Here is a 6,430-nt window from a genome sequence, read left to right on the forward strand (position 1 = left end):
CATGTCAAGGATATACCCACTGGGTTTTAGGCCGTCTTTGGTCTTGGCAGGATCATGTCTGGCAAATGTGGCTGGCTCGTCTCTGGCTGGTTCATTCATTTTCCCTCAATGATGGTCTCCAATACTGACTTTTAGCTGACAGAAATCTGTTATCACTTAACTTCCAGCTTCCTGTCTCCTGGCTTAGCCTCATAAGAGAACCAGCTATTTATAACTGTTTTCTTAAATAATAAAACGTCGACACAAAATTTGTACATTTTTATAGGATACAGTGTGATATGCAGTGTCTGTGTGTCAAATGTGGTGATCAGATCAAGCTAATTGGCATATCATCTCAGTCATTGTTTCCTCCTGCTGGGAACATTCAAATCCTCTCAACTTCTTTTGGAGTGTACAATTATTGGTTTCTGCAGAGATCCCGCATGCCATAGATCATTAGAAATTGATCTTTCTGGTCAGCCGCCCCTGTACCTCTGAACCTGGTTCTGTTCTTTCCCCTGCCTCTCTCATCCTTCTTGGCTCTGGTAACCGCCATTATGACGTCTACTTCTTAAAATTAGCTTCTCTCTCTTTTTCTCTTTCAGTTTCCACTTATAAATGCAAACCTGCAGTAGTTTTCTGTGACTTAGTTCACTTAACAAATGTCCTCTAAGCTCATGCATGTGGCTGTAGTTGACAAATGTTAGTATTCAAGGCTGAATAGGATCCTCTTGTGATGATGTGGTGCATTTGATTGATCCATTTTGCTGTTGATTCTGTGTGTTGGTTATTGGCCACCATAAATATTGGAGTACGACTGTCTCTTCTGCGTACTGAGTTCCTTTGGAAACCTTCCCAGCCGTGTGATTTTGAAGACTCTCCATACAGTTTTTCTTAATGGTCATTCTGATTTACATTTGCACCAAGAATTTCCTTTCCTCTGCATCCTCCCCACCATTCTTAGTTTTGTCTTTTTTAAACTATTTTTTTAAATTAAGGCATGAATTTTATAATCCAAATTGTGTTTACTTGCTGTTATCAGTTCTGCCCCATAAACAGAGCTGACATTCTCAGCAATCTCCCAGTGAATAATTACAGGAAATGATTCAAGGAATGTTTTAAATTTTGTACTTTGCTGAAAATGTTTTCCAGTGTCTATAAAACAGTGATTTGTTTTTACGTTTTTACTTTTTGTGCTTTGTTTTAAGTCAATAAGTAATCTAGGACTAACATTGTGCTTGCTAGATCTAGCGTTTGCTTTGACACATACGGTTAAAAATTTCCCTTCCCTCTAAAAACTGTATTCTGCAAATTTTCAATAATATTTAAGTCTTTTGATGTTTAAATATGTTTTGTATTTTTGCTAATATCCATTCTTTAAAAAATTTAAGGCTCATTTGTAAGCTGAGGATATCACAGATACACGTGGGACATGGCACTTTTGAGATTGTATTCAAAAAGATCTTCGCTTGGATCTCTGTGCTCAAGAGTTTCCCATTTTTTTCTGGCTAGCTTTCCAGTTTTTGTCATATATTTAATCCCTTTTGAATTGACTTTGTACATGGTAGGAGATAAGGGAATGAGAATCTGCTTTTTATCTTGTATACGCAAATGTATTTTTCCCAGAATTGCTCATAAAAGTCTGTGCTTTTTCCAATGTGTAGTCTGTGTGATTTTGTCCCAGATTCCTTGGTTGTCAACTTGTAGGTTCATTTCTGTGTTACTCGGTTGCACTGCTATTTATGATTCTTCATGCAGTCCCTGCTGTTTTGTTGCAGTTTGTGGTCTGCATGGAAGCCAAGGACATCTTCAGCTCTTTCTCAGGATTGGTTTGGCTTTTCCAACTGTTTTATGATTCTAAGAGTATTTTGTCTCTTTCTCTGAAAAAGACCATATGTATTTTGATAGGCATTGCATTAACATAAAAAAAAATCTCTTTGGACAATCATGACATTTTCATATTCATTCTTCCAATCCATGAACGTGAGGTGTCTTTTCCATTTTTGGTGTTTGGATGTCTCCCAGTTTTCAGTGTAGAGTTCTTTCACCTCCTTGGTTTTAATGAGTCACGAGTATTTGGCACATGGCGTTTCCGTTTTAATTCATTTCAGTTAGTCTACTATTAAGATACCTAATCTGTAGAGTCATTCAGTTGTGGAAAGAGCATATATTATTTAGAATTAGCCTGTTGGGCACAGCGTGGGTGATCTCAGGCAGGAGCCCATCAAATGGACTGCTTCTTTCCATCATTCTATTTGAGCTGGTGTTTGTTAGCTTTGACGTGCGCAATGAATACGATGTGTGGTCTCCTTTCTCAGGGGTCCAGGGCACTAAGTGATGGCCTAGTGATTAAGCTTGTTTCTCCTGGAGCATCTTTGAGCGGCCACAGGAGCTTTAGTTGCTGGTGCTGCCAGAAGGTGGGGGCGAGTGAGTATAGAGCATTGTTTTGTGATTGGGTGAACCTTTCTGCAGAGGTAAGGGGGGCGGTCTTGGCTTTCAAACTTTTGCTTTTGCTTCAGCTTTGGGGTGGGAAAGGGCTTTGTTCTTTGTGTTCAATGCATCCCGGTGGAAAAATGCTGCTTTTCTTTGCATTGAATGCTTTCCCCCTGTCCATTGAGGTAATCATATGGCTTTTGTCTTTTATTCTATTGATATTTATTATGTGTATTGACTTGTCTGTGCTGAACTGCTCTTTTAATCATGAAAAATTTTGTATCTAGATTTGTCCTAGATATCGGTCTGTAATTTTTGTTTTGTTGTGTTTGTCTTGACCTCATAGAATGAGATTGGTAAAATTGTTTCCCTTTCAATTTTCTGGAATAATTTTAGAAAAAGTTTTTTGTTGTTGTTGTTTTTTAAGATTTTCTTTTTAATATAGTTTACATAGTTGAGAGGAATCCACCTCACCTGGGCCCATAGTTAAGGTGGGGAGGGTCAGGTGTGGAGGAAGGTGGGTGAGACAAATGATACATTCATTGTTTTCTTCTCCCCTGAGAGGCCCTGAAGGCCTCTTGTTGCTGTCAAACCACATGGGCACCCAGGGACTGGGGGTGGACCTTGATGGGGGGAAGACTATTCAGAAGATGTTACTTGTGGTTTTGATAGTTCTGAGAAGTTGTTGGTTTCACGTTTCAGGGCTGAGAAAAAAAAAATCTTTCTAAGATTTACTGGTTAACAAAGCCCACCTTAGTACATCCATAGACTTAGGAACGTGCTGGAGAGTTCGGTCAGGAGAATTGTTCCACCTGTTTTACTTTCCATCCTGTGATGAAGCAACATGGAATTAAAGAACTTCATGTAACTTTGTAAATAACTTCATCACTCCCTAATTTTGCAGTGAGAAGGTTGGGTTCCTCTTCCCTTCTTGTTTGTGCATGTACCCTCACAGTGAATGTAATTCTTCCGGATGTGTTCATGACAGCTGTTAGGATCGTTACATTGTTTTGGTACAAGTCTCTCTTATGCATTTCTTCTAAGGCTGATCTGGTGTTGGTGAACTTCCATGATTTTGGTTTGTCAGAAAAAAGTTTTATTTATCCTTTATTTCTGATATATCAGAAATGAAGAATACAGTGGAGCAAATTAAAAGCACAAGTGGAGAGTCTCCAAAATAGAATGAAGGAAGCAGAAGAAAGAGTCTCAGAACTGGAAGATATTTCCTGTCACTAGAGGAAAACAAAGAAAAAGCTGGAAGCAGAACAGGGTCAAGCTAAAAAAATGATTCAAGAATTGAAAGGCACTGTTTAAAGGCCAAATGTATGAGTTATGGGATTCCCAGAAGGTGCAGAAAGAGAAACTGGGATTAAAGCTCTTGTGACTTTTAAGGGCTTCTCACCATAGTCAATCGAAACTCAGTGTTGGGGCAGATCTTGAAGTGATTGAAGTTCAGATGTTTCATTCATATGAGGTGTTCGTTTTGCAGTCATTGATTAAACAGTGTGTTCTGTGCAGTGAGAGGACTGGTGCATTGTGGCCTATACCTGTGTTAGAACATCTCTGATATTAACAATAAAATAACCACAAACCCTTCTCTTCCAAATGGAGCATTATTAGCAATAATAATTTCTCTCTTATCTCTCTACCTTCCTGTCGAAGTATTTATTGCCTGAAACTTGAGATTTCCAGGATCTATCTCAAAAGTTTTATCATATACACACATATTAATGCAAAAGAAATATAATGTTCCATTGTTTAAGTTTGAATCTATGAAAAGGTACAGTGATACATATTCTATGAAATGTATGGGATCAAGATAGTGTAGGTTTTGTGGAGGGGTTGAGTCCGTGTTCCTGTCTCCAACGCAAGAAAAGGATTCAATATGAGATAGAGGCAAAGGTTAGCAAAACGCACGATTTATTGACATGCAAAGTGTGGACTTGCTCAGGAGAGCTGCACTCACGGAGATTTGGATTGTTGCTTTATATAACCCGGAAGCAAAAGGGAGATGGTATCTGAGACAACTCTTAAGGAAATAATCAAAGAAATGGAGTGGGGAAGGGCTTGGGTATTGGCCATTTCCTTGTCCTTTTGTAGAAATGTTGGAAGTGTCATAGTGTCCGGTGCACAATGGAAGTGGGAGTGTTAGGCATGTAATTTTGTTGTAATGACATTATGAGCCGTAGATGGTCATGGGTACGCAGCTGGGAGCCATGTTGGTTATTTTAGCTGGCATCTATTTTAAGTGGCACTTCAGGGCAGGGCAGGCATTTGGTGGTGGTGGCAATGCTGCAGTGTGGGCGAGGCTGCAAGGAGCTGGCAAGACCTCACCTTCTCCTTGCCAGCTATCTTCCTGCCTACATTATGTCTACAGTTCAGCATGTTGTGACATATGCTCTCCTGTGACATAGATACTCATGTTCATTGCTGAATGAAATGGTGGCTATTTATGACTTTGCAATTAGAAACATTGTTGTGTAGGTTGGCAGGGACACACTTATATGAATTTCTTTTGGAATTTTTGTATTGAAGTTGAGTGAATGTTTAATTTTATGATGCAAATTTACTTTCTTTTTAACGTTTTATTTTTTTAATTCAATTTTTTATCTTATGATGCAATTTTAAAGGCCCTGGAATTTCCCTTCCCCTCCCTGGATTGCCTTCTCCCCACTGATTTCTCCCATATTTTTATGATAGTATGCTTCTTCATAAACTGTCATAAGTCCATCATTCTGCTATCTAAGTGTATCCTGACATAGCAGATATGGACAATGACAGATAGTCCAGCATCCTATTGTCAAGATATATTTAATAGTTTCATTGAGAGTCGATCTTTGGTTTGGAAGCAGAGATGCATACTGCATTGAATCTTCACATCTGGATATGATAGTCTCTATTACATCATTGCTATATATCCCCTTAAATGAACAGCCATAAAGCAAAATCAACAACAAGAATAAAGTTAAAAATTTTACAGTACCATGAAGTTAAATAACATGCTACTGAATGACCAATGTGTCAATTAAGAAATGAAAAAGAAAACAAAAAGCCTTCTTGGAGAAAATGATACTACTGTATGACCTCTGAGTCAGTGAAGCATTTAGTAAGAGAAAACAAACTGTTTTGAAGAAATGAAAATGAAAACCACTCAAAAACAACGAGTTGTAGCAAAAAGAGTATTGAAAGGGTTATTGATCCTGTGTTTTACATGATGGTTGTCTTATATCCGAGATTCTATTGTTTTTATCTGCCTTCCCTACTAGCATGTTCTGCTGATCTGTATCTCTTCTAAAAGTTGGTTTAATCAGATTTTTTTTTCAAATTTAAGCAGATTCTTTGTTGTCATAAAGTGTACACATATATGGCACAGCATGATATTTTAATATCTGTATATCATGTATAATGATCAAATTATATCAGATGCAGCTTTTGACCGGAATTCTTGCTTGTTCCAAATTGAGTAATGTAAAATTGTACTTCATTATCATCTTGGTCTAAGTTTCTATGACTATTGGTGACCAGTTACTCTTTTTAAAAATTTGTAATTCTGAAGCATGTATGTTTTATTTTATTTTGGGATTGAATCTATGTACCTGAATCTTACATCCTCTGTACTCATTTCCCACAGCCTGCTCAGGAAATAGCTGCTGTGTTTCAGGACACACCCCGTATCTTAAACAAGACCCTTTTTAACAAGCTGAATTCCAGATTCACCATTTCTGTGCAATTGTCTCTTGTTAGTATCAGTGGGCTTAGGGTGCTTTGGACGGACGCTGATGGTCTCCCCATGCCCTACAGCCAAAACATAAACTGTGCAAGGCATTTCTCGACGTGTAGCAAGAACTTAAATCTTTGATCACTTTGGCTGGCAGTGTGTTTTCTAAGAATCTCTCCTAGGCTCATTAGAATCCTAGCTAAATCAAAAGTGATTTAGTGTCTAATAGCCAGGTAAGCTGTAGGGCCACTGGGCAGTTTGCATGGGGAAAAGGAAACCCAACAAGAAATGTTACATACA

This window comes from Ochotona curzoniae, unplaced genomic scaffold, assembly GCF_017591425.1.
Source record: "Ochotona curzoniae isolate NIBS_2020 unplaced genomic scaffold, NIBS_Ocur_1.0 contig_437, whole genome shotgun sequence".
NCBI classification, from domain to species: Eukaryota; Metazoa; Chordata; class Mammalia; order Lagomorpha; family Ochotonidae; genus Ochotona; species Ochotona curzoniae.